Source organism: Nerophis ophidion, linkage group LG21, assembly GCF_033978795.1.
Source record: "Nerophis ophidion isolate RoL-2023_Sa linkage group LG21, RoL_Noph_v1.0, whole genome shotgun sequence".
NCBI lineage: Eukaryota > Metazoa > Chordata > Actinopteri > Syngnathiformes > Syngnathidae > Nerophis > Nerophis ophidion.
The window spans coordinates 14,579,335-14,600,777 of NC_084631.1; the positions used below are offsets into that span (position 1 = coordinate 14,579,335).

At 38.3% G+C, this 21,443-nt stretch overlaps 1 protein-coding gene across 2 annotated transcripts in view; it reads left to right on the plus strand.

Annotated features, from left to right (window-relative positions):
- Positions 1 to 9,012: 9,012 nt before the first annotated feature.
- Positions 9,013 to 21,443, plus strand: part of shc1 (SHC (Src homology 2 domain containing) transforming protein 1) — an 83,196-nt gene continuing 70,765 nt past the window's right edge. For both annotated transcript variants that reach the window (XM_061881984.1, XM_061881985.1), the window contains exon 1: positions 9,013 to 9,214. The gene's annotated coding sequence lies outside the window, so the exon portion shown is untranslated. The remainder of the gene's footprint in view (positions 9,215 to 21,443) is intronic.

A 21,443-nucleotide genomic window follows, 5' to 3' on the forward strand; every position in this document is an offset into this window, starting at 1 on the left:
AGCTTCAAAACACCTTCAAAATGTGGCACACAACCTTAAGGCAGTGCTTTTCAACCACTGTGCCGCGGCACAGTGTTCCGTGAGATACAGTCTGGTGTGCCGTAGGAGATGATGTCATTTCGCCTAATTGGGTTGAAAATATTATTTGCAAAGCAGTAATCATAATCCGCAAATAATGTGCCGTTCTTGTGTGTCGGTACTGTTTAGAGCGCAGCAGAGTAACCGTGTAATACTCTTCCATATCAGTAGGTGGCAGCAGGTAGCTAATTGTTTTGTGGATATCGGGATACCATGAATTGATTAACGTGGACCCCGACTTAAACAAGTTGAAAAACTTATTCGGGTGTTACCATTTAGTGGTCAATTGTACGGAATATGTACTGTACTGTGCAATCTACTAATAAAAGTATCAATCAATCAAACATTGTTTGTCATCATCACAATATGCAGACGGCAGCGGGAGGCACTGTGCAGGTAAAAAGGTACCTGATGCTTAAACCAAAAATAAACAGAAGGCGAGTGCTGCTAAGAAAGGGTATTGAAGCTTAGGGATGGCTATGCAAAAGGGAACTAAAAAATGAACTGGCGGCAAAGTAAATGGGTTATACTTGTATAGCGCTTTTCTACCTTTTTAAGGAACTCAAAGCGCTTTGACACTATTTGCACATTCACCCATTCACACACTGATGGCGGGAACTGCCATGCAAGGCGCTAACCAGGACCCATCAGGAGCAATGGTATAGTGTCCTGCTCAAGGGCACAGCGGACATGACTAGGATGGTAGAAGGTGGGGAGTGACCAAGGAACCCTCAGGTTGCTGGCACAGCCACTTTCCCAACTGCGCCACGCCGTCCCCCAAGTGAACCCTAACAGAATGCTGGACAACAGCAAAGACTTACAGCGTGGGGAGTAGACGGCGTCCAAAAAGTACATTCGTAAATGACATGACAATCAAAAACAAAATAAGAGCGCAAGACAAGAACTGAAACACTACACACGGGAAAACAGCAAAAAACTCCAAATAAATCACGGCGTGATGTGACAGGTCATGACAGTAGACTTTGAGACGAGCTATCGTGATGCATGGTTGGTTATGGTTTGGATTTATACCCAACAATTACGAGAACAGCTTTTTACTGTCAATATCGGCTGCTGAGTTTCATTTTTTTAATGTTTTTGCTAGTGATGTGCCTCTGGATTTTTTTACATAAAATAAATGTGCCTTGGCTCAGAAAAGGTTGAAAAACACTGCTTTAAGGGACTGACAAGCACATGGGTGTCTAATTCAAAGTAAATAGGTTGAAATACACTTTATAATGCTTTATTTTATATATATATATATATATATATATATATATATATATATATATATATATATGATGTATGATGTATATATATGTATATACATCATACATCTGTAAACATGTCGGATTATAGCAAAGCTGCTAATTTGTATCCATAGACCCTATAGTAAATTATACATTGTATCAAACATGTAATTATATAGATAAATAAAAAATAATAATCCAAAACAAATTGATAACAAAAAATAAACATAACTAAATAAACAAACTAGTAATTTTCCTTAAGTCATTAAGCATTTCTCTAATGATATCAATAAAATAAAAAAATAATAATAATACAAAATAGATGGAATAATGAAATAAGCAAATAATCATCCATAAACCATTAACCACATTTATAATCTGTATTACAGTATACTAGCATTTCTTCCTAAACAAGGGGGGTTGCTATAAATGTCATTAAAGGCAGTCCTCCCCAAACCGGCTGGCAGCTCCAGTACTGTACCATTAAACTAATTCATAAACCATCCATCCATCCATTTTCTACCTCTTGTCCCATCTGGGGTCACAGGGGGTGTTGGAGCCTATCTCAGTTGCATACGGGCGGAAGGCGGAGTACACCCTGGACAAGTCTCCACCTCAACACAGGGACAACACAGACAGACAGACAACATTCACACTCACAATCACACAGTAGGGCCAATTTAGTGTTGCCAATCAACCTATCCCCAGGTGCTTGTCTTTGGAAATGCTGACAGAATGTAGTAAGAATGTAAGAATAGTTTGAATGTTGGAATGGTTTGAATGTTAGAGAACTGACGCTGAACTGAAATGTTAAGGGAATGTAGGATAAATGTAGAAATGGTTTAAATGTTGTAATGCTTTAAACGCTGAAATAGTTTGAACGTTGGAATGGTTTGAATCAGTGACGTGCTGTCAGGGGAGGCAAGTGAGGCAGTGCCTCACCTGCCACCAGGTGGCTTAACCATGAAATGTTCCAAAATGAACTAATAAAATAAAATAAGTTTTAATATTTCTCTTTTGGTTTATGTTTTCTATGTGATTTTGGTGTGGTTCCTGTATATTTTGATCATTTTCATGGTCAAAATAGCGGAAATTCCATGTTACCTGATCAAAACAATGCAGCAGATGAGAAGTGAGGCAGACACAGGCGGTGCCTCCATGGCTACACACAGTGTGTATTGGGCGTGTGCGTGCGAGGGGGCGCATGGAAAAGGCAGGCCATGAGGCAGCATGTACCTCTGCCTCAAGGTAGGGGGCGATACATTGTCAACTTGCAGTTCAATGCCTCAGCAGTACTCTGACTCGCCACACTGTGAGAAGTGGGGGCGCTCAAGCTAGCAGACACAGATCTCTCCATCGGAAGCCAGCATTTTTTTATTTTCTTTTTTTTAAACTGTATTTTTAACAAACATGGCATTTTTACTAGAGTAAGCCAGCGTTTGTAGGTGTTTTTGTCAGATGCAAAAATATTGTTTAATTTCTTGGAATGAAATTGAATGAAATGAATGTTTCTGCCAATATGGAGGATTATATACTGTATCCAAGATTAAATACTTCTCTAAACTGGACTTCAAGACAAAATGAATGCGATCATACAAAGTACGTTTTCATGGAGGATAGCTATTGCTGCTTCAGATACAAATACAGAAAGGTAATATACACTCACAATACTTGATTTATTTTGTTAAACGCAAATGGGACCAAAAAGTACCAATTATCAACTTTATCAAATAGTTTTTGGACCCATTTATCATATCATAATATCATATGATAACGTTTTTATGAAAGCGAATAATTCCCTTTTTCCCCCTGTAACTTCAATGTGCAACCCAAATCAACAATGACTAGAGATGCACATATGAATTTAAGTAAAAAAAAAAAAAAGAAGAAGAAAAAAAAGTATGTATGCCTCACCTGGTGTTTAGTTCAACGCACGTCACTGGATAAAATGTTCAAGAATGTGAATTTCCTGGACAACTGGGATTTTGTTTGGAACTTGGTAAGTGTTAGTTTGAATGTCCAGGATGAGCGGATTGTGTTGATGCTGGAATGGTTTGAATAGGTTGAAAAATGTGGGAATTGTGCAATTTGGAAAAATGTCCCATTCATTTCATGGGGAACTTCCTGGAAATTTGGGAATTTTGGGAAAAGAGGGATTCTTTGAAAATGATAGGATCATGAATGTCTTCAATGATTGAATGAGCTGAATTGGTTGGTGTTCGACGTGTCCGATAATGGCTTTTTTTGTCAATATCCGATATTCCGATATTGTCCAACTCTTAATTATCGATTCCAAAATCAACCAATAGATATATACAGTGGTGGAATTAACACATTATTATGTCTAATTTTGTTGTGAATCAACTCAAGTTATGGAAAAAATGCCAACATGGCACTGCCATATTTATTATTGAAGTAACAAAGTAGATTATTTTTTTTAAACATGCCTCAAAACAGCATCTTGAAATTTGGGACATGCTCTCCTTGAGGAAGTTGAGGTGGGCGGGGTTGGGGGCGGGGTTGAGGTGGGGAAGAAGGGGCTAGTGGGGTGTATATTGTAGCGTCCCTGAAGAGTTAATGCTGCAAGGGGTTCTGGGTATTTGTTCTGTTGTGTTTATGTTGGGTTACGGTGCGGATGTTTTCCCGAAATGTGTTTGTCATTCTTGTTTGGTGTGGGTTCACATTGTGGCGCATATTTGTAACAGTGTTAAAGTTGTTTATACGACCACCCTCAGTGTGACCTGTATGGCTGTTTACCAAGTATGCTTTGTATTCACTTGTGTGTGTGAAAAGCCGTAGATATTATGTGACTGGGCTGGCACTCAAAGGCAGTGCCTTTAAGACACGCCTCCAATATTGTTGTCTGGGTGGAAATCGGGAGAAATTCGAGAGAATGATTGCCATTTTCGGGAGGGGCACTGAAAGTCGGGAGTCTCCCGGGAAAATCTGGAGAGTTGGCAAGTATGACTGGGAGACGCAACTGCTCTGTACTTCTCCCTAAATCTGAGTAATATTCCGTACAGCAGCGTTTTAAAAAGTCATAATTTTACTTTTTGAAATGGATACCGGTAATTTCCAATATTACATTTTTAAGCATTTATCGGCCGATAATATCATCAGTCCGATATTATTGGACATCTCTACTTGGTGTTAGAATTGTTTAAATCAGGCAAGAAATTCCCGAATACCATTTACTAGTAAACGGTATTAGGGAATTTTGGGAAAATCTGAAATATTTTGAAACCTGGAAAAGGGGTAGTTTGGATTTCCAGAATGGTGGAATGTTTTGAAGGTGGAATGATTTGAATGGGTTGAAAAATGAGGGAATTCTGGGAGTTTGAAAATGGCCAATACATTTTCAATGGGAATTTCCCAAATAATTAGGAATTTCCGGAAAAGCGTGAATTTTTTTGAAAATGGTAAAACATTTGAATGTTCTGAATGAGTTTAAATAGTTGGTGTTGAAATTTTCCAAATTGGTAGAGAAATGTTGAAGTAGTAACATGTTGAATTAAGAAACGGTATTACGGAATTCCTGGAATTTCTAGAAAACATGGAATTTTTCCAGTTCAAAAAACATCTTCCTTTTTTGTCCTGATTAAGATGAATGTTTTGAGGGTGGAACGGTTGAAATGCGTTGAAAAATGTGGAAGGAGTAGTCGCCAGAAAAAAGGGTGGAAATAGGGCTCTGGAAAACCTTTTTTGAACTTGGAAAAAGAGAAGTTTGAATTTCCAGAATGGTGGAATAGGTTGAAGGTGGAGTGGGTTGAATTGGTTGAAAAATGTGGAAATGGTGGAAGTTTGAAAAATCGCCAATTGCTTTTGAATGGGAAAAATGTCCCGGAAAACCTGGAATTCTGGGAAATCTGGGAATTTTTGAAATGTGTGAAAGGGAAAGCCCACGATTCCTGAATAGGCTGAACAGTCCGAATTTGGAACGATTGGGTGAAAAATGTGTAAGGTAGAACGCGCGAAAATCTGAATAATAATAATAATTATTATTATTATAAAAATAATAATAATAATACTACTACTAATAATAATAATACTAATACACATATATGTGAATGATTTGGAACATTCACACAATAAAAAGTTTAAATAGAGTAATTTTAGTGTAGAAAACCTTGTGTGTGAATGCTTAGGAGTATTCACACAATAAGAACTGTGCAGTAATATCTTTGTAAAAATATTGTTGATTAAAAAAATACATATGTAGATTAGTTACTTAGAAAAACCTTCCATATTTGACATGTGCAATCTTAGTTTTGCATATCTGGCTATTTTGGTGAATTATTGCAGGGATGTTTCGCATTTACGCAACCCCCACCAAAATCTGGAAAAAAAATAAAAAAATAAAATAATATCAATCAATGTTTACTTATATAGCCCTAAATCACTAGTGTCTCAAAGGGCTGCACAAACCACTACGACATCCTCGGTAGGCCCACATAAGGGCAAGGAAAACTCACACCCAGTGGGACATCGGTGACAATAATGACCCAGTGGGAATAATAATAATAATATACGTATATGTGAATGCTTTGGAGCATTCAAACAATAATAAGTTTAAATAGATTAATTTTGGTGTAGAAAATGTGTGAATGCTTTTAAGATGTGTGCAGTAATATCCTACCCTAATACCCTACTGTGCAATATTACCCTTCGAGTGCAATACATCTGACACTGATTGTTATTTATTACTCCGGTACTCTTGTCTTGCTCTGTATATTGTACAGTATTTTGTATAGTGTTTTGTATATTGTACAGGATTGCTTATTATTTTTATTGGATGGTAGTCGGTTTATTTCAAATCTTAGTTGTATCTTTATTACCTCTTGTGTAATATTTATTTTTATCCCATATTTGGTCCCACTACCGCACCTTAAATTGGAGTCCTTAATCTTGCTGTATGCAAATGTAATGACAATTAAGCCGATTCTATTCTATTCTATTCTAATACATTTTTTAAAATACTGTTAATTGAAAAAATACATATGTAGATTAGTTACTTATAAAAATCTTCCATATTTGACATGTGCAATAGTTTTGAATTTCAGGCAATTTCGGTGAATTATTGCAGGGATTTTTTGCATTTACGCAACACGCACCAAAATCTGGAGAATAATAATAATAATAATAATAATAATAATAAACATATATGTGAATGCTTTGGAACATTCACACAATAACAAATTTAAATACCGGTAGATTAATTTTGGTGTAGAAAACCATATGTGGGAATGCATAGGAGCATTGACACAATAAGAAATGTGCAGTAATACCTTTTTAAAAATACTGTTGATTAAAAAAATACATATTTCCATATTTGACATGTGCAACCTTAGCTTTGCATGTCAGGCTATTTCGGTGAATTATTGCAGGGATTTTTTGCATTTACACAACCCCCACCAAAATCTGGAGAATAATAATAATCCATCCATTTTCTACCGCTTGTCCCTTTCGGGGTCACGGGGGTCGCTGGAGCCTATCTCATCTGTATTTGGGTGGAAGGCGGCGTACAACCTGGACAAGTCGTCACCTCCTCGCAAGGCCAACACATATAGATTATATATAATAATAATAATAATAAACATATGTGTGAATGCTTTGGAGCAGCCATTCACACAATAATAAGTTTAAATAGATGAATTTTGGTGTGAAAACCGTATGTGTGAATGCTTTTAAGATGTGTGCAGTAATACATTTTTTAAAATACTGTTAATTAAAAAATACATATGTAGATTAGTTACTTACAAAAACCTTCCATATTTGACATGTGCAACCTTAGATTTGCATTTCAGGCTATTTCGGTGAATTATTGCAAGGATTTTTTGTATTTACCTAACCCGCACCAAAATCTGGAGAATAATAATAATGATAATAATAATAATAATTTTTATAATTATTATTATTATTGTTATTGTTAATAATAATAATAATAATAACATATATGTGAATGCTCTGGAACATTCACACAATAACAATTTTAAATACCGGTGGATTAATTTTGGTGTAGAAAACCATATGTGGGAATGCATAGAAGCATTCACACAATAAGAAATGTGCAGTAATCCCTTTTTAAAAATACTGTTGATTAAAAAAATACATATTTCCATATTTGACATGTGCAACCTTAGTTTTTTGCATGTCAGGCTATTTCGGTGAATTATTGCGGGGATTTTTCCCATTTACACAACCCCCACTAAAATCTGGAGAATAATAATAATCCATCCATTTTCTACTGCTTGTCCCTTTCGGGGTCGCAGGGGTCGCTGGAGCCTATCTCATCTGTATTTGGGCGGAAGGCGGCGTACAACCTGGACAATCGCCACCTCCTCGCAAGGCCAACACTGATAGATGATATATAATAATAATAAACCTATATGTGAATTCTTTGGAGCAGCCATTCACACAATAATAAGTTTAAATACAGTGGAGCAAAAAAGTATTTAGTCAGCCACCGATTGTGCAAGTTCTCCCACTTAAAATGATGACAGAGGTCTGTAATTTTCATCATAGGCACACTTCAACTGTGAAAGACAGAATGTGGAAAAAAATCCAGGAATTCACATTGTAGGAATTTTAAATAATTTATTTGTAAATTATGGTGGAAAATAAGTATTTGGGCAACCATTCAAAGCTCTTACTGATGGAAGGAGGTTTTGGCTCAAAATCTCACGATACATGGCCCCATTCATTCTTTCCTTAACACGGATCAATCGTCCTGTCCGCTTAGCAGAAAAACAGCCCCAAAGCATGATGTTTCCACCCCCATGCTTCACAGTAGGTGTGGTGTTCTTGGGATGCTACTCAGTATTCTTCTTCCTCCAAACACGACAAGTTGAGTTTATACCAAAAAGTTCTATTTTGGTTTCATCTGATCACACAACATACTCCCAATCCTCTGCTGTATCATCCATGTATCCATTTTGGTATAAACTCAACTCGTCGTGTTTGGAGGAAGAAGAATACTGAGTTGCATCCCAAGAACACCATACCTACTGTGAAGCATGGGGGTGGAAACATCATGCTTTGGGGCTGTTTTTCTGCTAAGGAGACAGGACGATTGATCCGTGTTAAGGAAAGAATAAATGGGGCCATGTATCGTGAGATTTTGAGCCAAAACCTCCTTCCATCAGTGAGAGCTTTGAGTGGTTGACCAAATACTTATTTTCCACCATAATCTACAAATAAATTCTTTAAAATTCCTACAATGTGAATTCCTGGATTTATTTTCCACATTCTGTCTCTCACAGTTGAAGTGTCCCTATGATGAAAATTACAGACCTCTGTCATCATTTTAAGTGGGAGAACTTGCACAATCGGTGGCTGACTAAATATTTTTTTGCCCCACTGTGGATGAATTTTGGTGTGGAAAACCCTATGTGTGAATGCTTTTAAGATGTGTGCAGTAATACATTTGTTTAAATACTGTTAATTCAAAAAATACACAAGTAGTTACTTACAAAAACCTTCCATATTTGACATGTGCAACCTTAGATTTGCATTTCAGGCTATTTCGGTAAATTATTGAAGGGATTTACGCATTTACACAACCCGCACAACAGGCCAGCCACGCGTGAACGCGCACCCCGGCGCGCTGATGACGTAGACGTCTGTTCGCGGAAGTGACTTGTGTCGTGATCGCGGAGGAGGGGGAGGAGGAGGAGGAGAAGGGGGGGGGGCATGAAGGGGGAGGGAGCAGGAAAAGGGAGAAGAGGAAAGAAGTTGTTAAAGTGTAACCTTCATCTCTTATCAACTTCAGCAACACTTTCTGGACCGGGACGGACCGAAGTTTCGATATTTGACCCTGTTTCATGTGAGCGTTGCTGCGTGTGCGCGGCGGACAAGACGAGGCAAAGAAGACGGGAGGAAGAGAGCTGGTGAGTTAAAAGTGGTGCATTTTTCCCTTTTTGTTGTTGTCCTGCCATAACTTTTTTTTTTTTTCTGCACATGTCGTTTGGATGTTGTTGCATTACTTTGTGGACAAAGTCCACTTGAAGGCAGGATTTTCTTACTTCCGCCTCTTGTGTCATATTTAGGGCAATAATGGCCACCGCGGTTGCCGCGAAAGTGACTACTCGTAAACCAGGGGTGTCCGAAGTGAAACCCGCTGTCTATTTTAAGCCGACAGCTCGTTTTTTTTTTCTAAATTAAAATCACTGCCACGCTTCAAAGAAAAGGTAAACGGCTCCGAGGTAAAAAAAAAATGCAGGCGAAAACTATTTTTTACGCCAATGTTTGATTGATTGATTGATTGATACTTTTATTAGTAGATTGCACAGTACAGTACATATTCCGTACAATTGACCACTAAATGGTAACACCCGAATAAGTTTTTCAACTTGTTTAAGTCGGGGTCCACGTTAATCAATTCATGGCCGTGCGATAACGGTAAACGATAATCGGGGCACAATTTTTGGAAACAAATTCGTCGGAAACCGCATCGTATGAAAAAGTGGATTTGAAACATGCTGAGTAGATATTTAGATAATAGAGAATATGTTGTCTTTGTAGGTGTTGTAGGCACGATACCAATGTGAGCAATTTACAAAATGCTCAACCGCATTTTGCAAATTTGTATAATGCGCAATCTTTTTGCAAATTGCTTCCAGCTATATATTTGAATAATGTGTGGTGCACATTAGGGTTGGGTATCGTTTGAATTCGAACGATTCCGATTCCGATTCTTTGTTTTGATTCCGATTCCTGACGATTCTCAATTCCCATTCTTTCTTTAAAAAAAAAAAAGGCAGGGTCAAAAAAAACTTTTGGATATTTTAAATGAGCTAGCTAACGTACAGTCTTTCTGAATGAAATAATCTGACATTCTCCATCAATTTTAATTCTATTAACTTTTTATGAACTTTACTATAAATTCCTCACAGGGCTGTTTTCAACTAGAATATAAATATCAAATCTATGAACTTGAATATATAGTAAATATTATAAATTATGAATACATTTTCACAGGGGTACACTTTCATCAAGAGAGCTTTATTTTTGTAAACCTCATGAAAACACATTTACACATAAGTGTATGATGCTACAGGAAACCTCATGAAAACACATTTACACACACAGTTGTATGATGCTGCAGGTACTTAAACATGTTACCGTGCTCCCACTGGTGGGCTAACCTGGTGCAGAAAAGCAAATAAACAATAAGAAACAACTTGCAAAACTCAGTCCAAATTAGCAACAGGTACAGTATAAAATCAGAGACAGTTCTTGTTTAGGAAAATGACCATATCCGCCTTCTCAGGCAGGATGCGTGAGCGTTCTGGACAGATAGTGTCTCCTGTCGAAGACGGGACACACATTTATTTATACTCCATGAACTCGGAGGTGCTTCATCATGTTTGACGTGCACCCTCCTAAGCACGAAACAGTCCTGCTGCACGTGTTACATTTCGCCGATATTTCATTTTTTTTAGTAAAATAAAGCCACACTTTCGACCGTCGACGCCCGCTATCCATGCTTGACTGACTCGCTCGGCTACATTGGCTCGGCTATGCTAACACTTCCGGCGATGGGTGCTTCGTCGTTGGTGTTCAGCGGCTTCTTCTTCCGGGTCGGCGGACTTATTATTTTTTTCCGGTTGGCGGACTGGGTATCGAAACTAGGAATTGAAATTTAAACTTTTGAACGATTCCGGGAGAATTGGAAAGTTAGTCCCGGTTCCAATCGGTACTCGATACTCAATACCCGACCCTAGTGCACATTTTGCAAATCAATGGGCGCAGATACATGTTTTTGGTGTCAAAATAATTTATTAAGTATTTATGTAAATCGATTCATTTGTAGTAGGGACAAGATAACTGAGTATTACCCTTAAATCAGTCCAACCCTAACCCTAACCACCATACAGTGTACATCCATGACTAAACTACTACCAAAAGTTGGTTTACTATTTATGAAATATAATAATGTAGGGTTACTGACTAAACCATCCACAAAATCTCGCCTTAAATCTCGTCTTGCGATATGCAAATTGCTTGCGCACAATGGAAATGACGTATAATTTGCAAATTGCGCGAGATTGGTGAAATGCTTACAACATAGGCCAGGGGTTTGGCAACCCAAAATGTTGAAAGAGCCATATCCATCCATTCATTTTCTTACCGCTTGTCCCTTTTTTGGGGTCGCGGGGGGTCGCTGGAGCCTATATCAGCTGCATTCGGGCGGAAGGCGTTGTAGACCCTGGACAAGTCGTCACCTCATCACAGGGCCAAGATTTTAATGTCAGTGAAATTAGGTCTGAGCAATAATATTAATATCGCGATATAGGATATATATTACGATATTTTACCTTGGCCTTGAATGAACATTTGATGCATATAATCACAGCACTATGATGATTCTATGTGTATACATTAAAACATTCTTCTTCATACTGCATTAATACGTGCTACTTTTAAAGGCCTGCTGAAACCCACTACTACCCACCACGCAGTCTGATAGTTTATATATCAATAATGAAATATTAACATTGCAAAACTTGCCAATACTTCCTTTTTAGTTTACTAAATTACAATTTCAAATTTCCCGGGAGTTTCGTCTTCCAAACGTCGTGTAATGATGACGTGTACGCAAGACATCAGGGGTTTTTAGGAAGTGTGAGCGCTACGCACACACACAGCTAAATGTCGTCTGCTTTAACGGCATAATTATACAGTTTTTTGGACATCTGTGTTGCTGAATCTTTTGCAATTTGTTCAATTAATATTGGAGAAGTCACAGTAGAAAGATGGAGTTGGGAAGCTTTAGCCTTTAGCCACACAAACACACGGTGATTCCTTGTTTAAAATTCCTGGAGGTGAAACTTTCCTATGGATCAGAGCGCAGTCAAGAGAACATGGATCCCTACCAAATGTCAACCAGCAGGTTTCGGTGAGAAAATTGTGGTTTAAAAGTCAGTTCTTACCGGAGCTAAGGTGAGCTTGTGCCGTCCATAGCTGCCGTCGACTCCCCTAAAACACTGCGCGTCAAGACACCCGCGGAGACTATCAGGTACTATTTAACTCACTAAAACTCTAGCAACACAATAGAAAGATAAGGGATTTCCCAGAATTATCCTAGTAAATGTGTCTAAAAACATCGGAATCCGTCCCAATGCAATCGCGTTTTTTTTTTTTTTTTTCTAGTCCGTCGCTATCAATATCCTCAAACACAAATCTTTGATCCCCGGTCAAATTAATGGGGAAATTGTCGTTTTCTCGGTCCGAATAGCACTTCTTTTTGGAGGCTCCCATTAAAAACAATGTGAATATGTGAAGAGCCATCACACGGGTGACGTCATCGTCTGCGACTTCCGGTAGAGGCAGGGCATTTCTCTTAGGACCGAAAGTTGCGAACTTTATCGTGGATGTTCTCTACTAAATCCTTTCAGCAAAAATACGGCAATATTGCGAAATGATCAAGTATGACACATAGAATGGACCTCCTATCCCCGTTTAAATAAGAAAATCTCATTTCAGTAGGCCTTTAATATCGCGATATTTTTATGCCATATCGCGATATACGATATATATTACGATATTTTGCCTTGGCCTTGAATGAACACTTGATGCATATAATCACAGCAGTATGATGAGTCTGTGTATACATTAAAACATTGTTCTTCATACTGCATTCATATGTGCTACTTTTAAACTTTCATGCAGAGAGGAAAATCACAACTAAGTCAATGGACCAAAAGTATATTTATTAAAGTTATTAAGCAATGGCACAAACATTCAAGTCATTTCCAAAACATAAATTGCAAGATTGTCAGAGACATTTTAAGAGTCAAATAAAAATGAGTTGCATAATAGGAAATCAAATAGTATTCATCCTTCACTATGTGGTATGTTACTAAGGTTATGATGTTCTCTTCATTCTCTAGCGAGTGACTTACAAACGATGCTACGTATTAGCAGTAATGCTACTTTTTATAGGAACGCTTTCCCCCCCACACTTGACAAATTACGGTTGTCTGTTCGACATATTCCCACTTGAAGCCGAACCACCGCCAGACAATGGAAACCCTGCTGTTTTTTATTGGGAATTAAGTCTTCTTTCATTTGTTACCAGATCCGCAGCATCTTTCTCTCGTACGGCTACGTTAGCAGCTAACGTTAGCCACGATGCTAGCTCTCTGCTCTGCGAGGGCGTGTATGTGACGTGACAGTTCGTGACGTGTGTAAGAATGTGCGCCTGCTTGTCTGCAAGAAGGACAGACAGGAAAGAGCGAGGCCTGAAGTGTACGCCCGCAGCTAAAAGTCCTGCGTGTGAATGTATACTCGAATATTACGATATAATCATTTTCTATATCGCACAGAGACAAACCCGCGATATATCATATATATCGCCCAGCCCTAAGTGAAATGCTATTTCATTTATCACATTATATTCATCATATTTTTTTTAGCTGTTTGACAACTATTTAATAAGAGAAACAAGAAACATGACAAGACCACTTGAGAGATGCATTCTTTCACATCTGTTGCTCAGTACTCTGGTCCGGCTACACACTTTGATGCGGTTTTCACACTGTTATTCATCGGGGAAAAATGCTGCGCATTAACAAACAAATATTTCTGTAAATGCAGAATGTAAAACTTCTTTTAGGAAGGGTTTGATTAGGCAGCTTTTATTACATATTGTGAACAATATTTCTTGGACTATAAGTGTGACGATCTGTAACATTCAGGTTGGGTTGGGTTTCCTGGGTTTAGTGTTTGTTTCCTGTCGGTGGTCTTATTTTGGTTCCATTTCCTGATTGTCTCCCTGAGCGCTGTTTACCCTCACCTGTGGCTGATTGGCAGCCTGCCCACACCCGGTGTCAATCAGCTGGCTGATATTTATGCCTGCCTCGCCCTCCAGTCTGGGCTCGAGGATTGTTTGCTGTACCCTGTTATTCTTTCTCCAGATATACTATTAAAGTCATGTTTTTGTCAGATAGTGGTGGTGATGAAATCCAAGATGCAGAGACAGCAGACTAGATGCAGTTTTCCTGCAACGCGCTTGCCATCTCTGCATTTTGGGGTTCACCACCAATAATTCACGACAATAAGGTGCACATCAAAGCATTTTTATTTAAAAAAAAATCGACAGCACACCTTGTAACGCCTATTGTACGTATTAATCCTGGTTGTAATTACGGACTTCGCAGCTATTTTATTTGGTACATGATGTAATGATAAGTGTGACCAGTAGATGGCACTCACACGTAAGAGATTCATGTGGACTGCAGGTTCACGCCCCCTGTTCAAAAAATGACCCCAGCAAGTACCCTTAGGCAAGCAACACCAAAATGTTGATGTTTCATTGAGAATATAGAACATTATACATACAGCGCTCAAAAATTTGTCAAAACCTTTTAGTACAACTTTGGTAAGCTACGACGTCACACTGCTTAAGTATCTTTTTTTTTTACATATTGGGCACCATATTTTTTGGACTATAAGGCGCACTTCAAATCCTTTTATTTTCTCAAAAATCGCTGCCACCTACTGACATGGAGTATTACACGGTTACCCTACCGAGCTCTACACAGCAAAGACACTAAGTAACGGCACATTATTTCCATCCATTTCCTACCGCTTGGCCTTATCATAGCATGGGGGCTACTGGAGCCGATCTCAGCTGCATTCGGGCGGAAGGCCGTGTACACCTTGGACAAGTCGCCACCTCATCGCAGGGCCAACAAAGATAGACAGACAACATTCGCACTCACATTCACACACTAGGGCCCATTTAGTGTTGCCAATCAACCTATCCCCAGGTGCATGTCTTTGGAGGTGGGAGGAAGACGGAGTACCCGGACCACAAATACAAAAAAGTAATCGGTCTGGAGCCGCAAAAAATTAAAAGTCTTATTTAAGTGTTATAATGAAGACAACACATGATGTAAGTGTCTATATTAGCTATATTAGCCTACTATCAAAATGACTACATGTCGCAGGCCGACACAAATCTTCATTGACAGAAATGTTGAAATGTAATATTTATTCTTCACATTTGTACAACATTGGAAAACATTTGTAAAACTTCTCAGAGGGTGAAATGATTGTCTTCGAATGGCCAAAGGTATAAATGTGTGTGTCCAAGTAGGGCTGGGCGATATGGCCTTTTTTAAATATCTCGATATTTTTAGGCCATGTCACGATAAACGATATATATCTCCAAATTTTGCCTTAGCCTTGAATGAACACTTGATGCATATAATCACAGCAGTATGATGATGCTATGTGTCTACATTAACACATTCTTGTTCATACTGCATTAATATATGCTCATTTTAAGCAGAGAGGGAAATCACAACTAAGTGAATTGACCGAAAGTGTATTTATTAAACAGTTATTAAGCAGTGGCACAAACATTCATGTCATTTCCAAACAGTAAGTGCAAGATTGTCAGATACTTTTTAAAACAAGCTATGAGTGCACTTTTGTGCATGATGTCACTAAGATGACATATCAAAACAACACTAGATTAAAATGCACTTTTTCTACAGAACACAACTAAAATAGTTTAAAACAAATAGAGTGCACTTTTGTGCATGATGTCACTCAAGATATTTCAATGTCAAATAAAAATGAGCCGCATACCAGGAAATCAAATAGTGTTCGTCCTTTGCTATGTGGTAGGTTACTGCGGACGGTATCTCCTTCTGTTGTTGACTATTTTTTTCATATGGTGTTGATGTGGAAATGGTTGTCTCGGCATTTTGTTAGTGTGGCAACAAACGGAGATGTTGACATTGTGTTGACAGTTGCAAGCACTCTTCATTCTCTAGCTGGTGACTTTTCAAATGATTCTACGCTTTTGCCCCACACTTGACAAATTATGGTTGTCTGTTCGACATATTCCCACTTGAAGCCAAACCACCGCCAGACGATGGACCCCGTGCTGTTTTTCTTGGGAATGACACAGAACACAGAGACAAACCCGCGATATATCGAGTAAATCGTGTTAGATGTAAATATAAACGGAATACAATGATTTGCAAATCCTTTTCAACCCATATTCAGTTGAATGCACTACAAAGACAAAATATTTGATGTTCAAACTCACAAACTTTATTTTTTTGTGCAAATAATTATTAACTTAGAATTTCTTGGCTGCAACACATGCCAAAGTAGTTGGGAAAGGACATATTCACTGGTGTGTTACATCACCTTTTCTTCTAAAAACACTCACTAAACGTTTTGGGAACTGAGGAAACTAATTGAAGCTTTGAAAGTGGAATTCTTTGTCATTCTTGTTTTATGTAGATATTTAGTCGTTCAACAGTCCGTGGTCTCCGCTGTCGTATTTTACGCTTCATAATGCGCCACACAATTTCGGTGGGAGACAGGTCTGGACTGCAGGCTGGCCAGGAAAGTACCCGCACTCTTTTACTATGAAACCAAGCTGTTGTAACACGTTGCTTGGCATTGTCTTGCTGAAATAAGCAGGGGCGTCCATGATAACGTTGCTTGGATGACAACATATGTTGCTCCAAAACTTGTATGGACCATCCAGCATTAGTGGTGTCTTCACAGATGTGTAAGTTACCCATGCCTTGGGCACTAATGCACCCCCATACCATCACAGATGCTGGCTTTTGAACTTTGCGCCTATTACATTCCGAATGGTTATTTTCCTCTTTGTTCCGGAGGACACCACGTCCACAGTTTCCAAATATAATCTGAAATGCGGACTCGTCAGACCACAGAACACTTTTCCACTTTGCATCAGTTCATCTTAGATGAGCTCGGGCCTAGCGAAGCCAGCGGCGTTCCTTAGTGTTGTTGATAACCGGGTTTTGCTTTGCATAGCAGAGTTTTAATTTGCACTTACAGATGTAGCAACCAACTGTAGTTACTGACAGTGGTTTTATGAAGTGTTCCTGAGCCCATGTGGTGATATTCTTTACACACTGATGTCGGTTTTTGATGCAGTACCGCCTGAGGGATCAAAAGTCTGTTATATCATCGCTTACGTGCAGTGATTTCTCGAGATTCTCTGAACCTTTTGATGATTTTAAGGACCGTAGATGGTAAAATCCCTAAATTCCTTGCAATAGCTCGTTGAGAAATGTTGTTCTAAAACTGTTCGACAGTTTGCTTACAAATTGGTGACCCTCGCCCCATCCTTGTTTGTGAATTACTTAGCATTTCATGGAAGCTGCTTTTATACCCGATCAATGCACCCACCTGTTCCCAATTAGCCTGCACACCTGTGGGATGTTCCAAATAAGTGTTTGATGAGTATTTATCAACTTTATCAGTATTTATTTCCACATTTCCCAACTTCTTTGTCACGTGTTGCTGGCATAAAATTTTAAAGTTAATGATTATTTGCAAAAAAAAAATAGCAGTTTGAACATCAAATATGTTGTCCTGGTAGCATATTCAATTGAATATGGGTTGAAAATAATTTGCAAATCATTGTATTCCGTTTATATTTACATCTAACACAATTTCCCAACTCATATGGAAACGGGGTTTGTACATACAGCTCACCTAATTACATGTTAGCATCGATTAGCTTGCAGTCATGCACTAACCAAATATGCCTGATTAGCACTCCAACAAGTCAATAATATATACAAAGCTCACCTTTGTTCATTCACGCTCAGCATAAAACGTTTGGTGGACAAAATGAGACAAAGGAGTGGCATAAAACATGTCTCTATGTGGCAGTGTTGGAGAAAGTTATACTTGTAATCAAACTGTTGAGTCACAGGCCACACAACGGTGAGTTCAAGGGCCGCTGAAATTAGTAGGACAAAATGGCCCTCGCCAAATACTCTCATTTGTAACACATAAACACAAACCTATGACACAGTTGGCTTTCTAACAATTAGAACTGATTGTGTCATTTTTGTCCTCTTACAGAAACCATATTACAACAAAAAACATATTTTCTCCCCATTTTTTCCCCCATTTCCATACACTTTTTAAAAAGCTCCATGGAGCCATCAGGGCCAACAGGGATGTTGACGCCCTTTGTAGGCGCTAAAATGTATACAATTCAGTGCAAGGCGGTATAATGAAAACTTTATCATGATATATGTTTTTTCTATTGGTTGACATCGATAATTGCTGATATTTTCTATAACCTATGGAGAATATGAACCTGGAGAAAAATATATTAAATGTTAACATTTTTATTTCTTCTGATTAGATTTACCCTCAGCTTTCAAGGCGGAAAGGAAATGTCAACAGAACCATGAAAAACAATCAATGTAAACAAAATTCTAAAATCAAAATAAACACTTACCAATAACCTATAATAAGGAACATGTATGAAATGTTAATAAAGTGGAACAAAATAGTAAAGGGTGTGAAAATGTAAACATAGAGAAACGTGAGGGTTATTTTTTGCAGGTTTGCTACCAGGAAGTTACGTGGTCTATGCAACATTTGATTTGGTGTGTTATTCTTATTTCAGTATGGAAATTAATTTATGGTATGCAGTAATTTATATTCAAATATTTTTGGACCAAATTATTATTTTAAAGGGCTTCACGGTGGGAGATGGGTTAGTGCGTCTGCCTCACTATACGAAGGTCCTGAGTAGTCCAGGGTTCAATCCCGGGCTCGGGATCTTTCTGTGTGGAGTTTGCATGTCCTCCCCGTGAATGCCGGGGTTCCCTCCGGGTACTCCAGCTTTCTCCCACTTCCAAAGACATGCACCTGAGGATAGATTGATTGGCGACACTAAATTGGCCCTAGTGTGTGAATGTGAGTGTGAATGTTGTCTGTCTATCTGTGTTGGCCCTGCGATGAGGTTGCGACTTGTCCAGGGTGTACACTGCCTTCCGCCCGATTGTAGCTGAGATAGGCACCAGCGCCCCCCGCGACCCCAAAGGGAATGAGCGGTAAAAAATGGTTGGATGGAGGGATGGTATTATTTTAAAATAGCACATTTGTAATAGTTTGTTATTTATTTTAATTATACAGTCCTGCACTTTAGTTCCTCCCTGTCGTTTCTCTACATCCGAATAAGAAATGGACAAAAAAAAAAAAGAAATGGACAAAGGTTGTAAAGAAAATATATATAAAGGTCTGCTAATAATTGATATCTGTATGAGTCCTGAAAAAAACATATCTGTCAATCTCTGTTGATTGATTATTGGTATCAAAATCTCACGGTACGATATTATCATGGTATTAAGGTCAGGTACAATATTATTGTGGTATATGTCCCCCCCAAAAAAATACTTAATCACATAATGTAAAATAAAGTGGCACAAATATTTAGGGCAAACACACTTACTGTAATTGAAAACAAACATAATGCTAAAATGTTTTAATCATATCTATTACTACAAACATGTGTTTGTAGTAGGCTTGGAGTTGGGGGTTATACATCAATCATTTCATCATTGATGTATAAACTATCAGACTGCGTGGTGGGTAGTAGTGGGTTTCAGTAGGCCTTTAGCAAACTACAATGTCCCCATTAAACCATTGTTGTAAAGCTTCTACCAAAACACTAAAAATCTCTATGAAAAAACTTTATAAGGTCAAGATGGTCAATATAATTAAACTGGTTATCCAAAAGAAGTTCCAGGTTAGAATACATCCGATCATCCACGCATTTTACATATGGCCTGTCCGTGTTTAAGATTAAGCCTCCCTCAGCTGACTTCAGGGCTGCAACTAACGATTATTTTGATAGTCGATTAGTCATCGACTATCTTAACGATTAGTCGACTAATCAGATTATAACGTGTACACCTATCTAATGGCTCTAATTTTTCCATCGACTACTAAATGCAGCTTAAGTTATTTTAAGTATGTGTTTACAAACAACAAAGATGACCAATTCATTCATAAATATTTTATTGCACTGTAACTGTGCTGCTCATTCAGCTGTTACAAACATGACTATTAAAATGTGGTCCATTGAAAAGGAAAGGCAAAGTACTAAAAATGTAATAAATTATTGGTAACCGTGTTTATATAGTAAAAATAAAGTTAAAATACTAGCAAAGAAAACAAAACCTAACTTCCTCAAAAAGAAAAGCATTTTGTGATGTTTAAAAATCTGCACACTAGTATATTGACTATTGATTAACTCCCGGTAGTTTTAAGTCTCTAATAGACTCAATTGTAGAATTGTATCTTTGATTAATTCTTGAAATGTTGGCTATTTAATAAATTGTATGTTTAATCGTTTAATACCTCCGCATTGGTGCCTGTCTGTCTCTATGTGTTTGTGTTCACCAGCGCATGCATTCTTCGCATTTGTTATTGTGCATTTTTTTTACGGCATTATAAATTGACGCTGCTTTAAAAAGTACTTGAATTGTTGTAGAGAAAGTTTAGCTGGCTGACTTTGGCTAAAATGATAGTTAAAGTTATTGTTCACACTAGGGATGCTACGATTAGTCGACAATACATTTCTACAATTATATTTGTCGACAACTGTCGTGATGTCATCACTCGCGTTTTTCCGTGTGGAATTGGGTCACTTGCAATAATAATAATAAATAAGTCACTATCATTTTAGTTAGTCAGCCCGCTAAACTTTGTGTACATCAATTCAAGTACTTTTTAAAGGCCCACTGAAACCCACTACTACCGACCACGCAGTCTGATAGTTTATATATCAATGATGAAATATTAACATTGCAACACATGCCAATACGGCCGGGTTAGTTTACTCAATTGCAATTTTAAATTTCGTGCGAAGTATCCTTTTGAAAACGTTGCGGTACGATGGCGCGTATGATGATGCCTGCGCGTGACGTCACGGATTATAGCGGACATTTTGATCCAGCATCGATCACAGCTATAAGTGGTCTGCTGTAATCGCATAATTACACAGTATTCTGGACATCTGTGTTGCTGAATCTTTTGTAATTTGTTCAATTAATAATGGAGAGGTCAAAGAAGAAAGATGTTGGTGGAAAGCAGTGAATTGCGGCCGCCTTTAGCAAAACAAACACAGCCAGTGTTTCCTTGTTTACATTCAGCTCTTACCGTAGACATGAGCGGAGAGTTTGCGTCACTCCTCATGCAGCTGTGGACTCTCTTGCCTCCTCCCACCGGCCGCCACCGACCGTCGGATGCTTACTCCGTGGAGGGAAAAAAAATAAAAATCTCAGCCTTGCCCCGTTGAGAAACGTG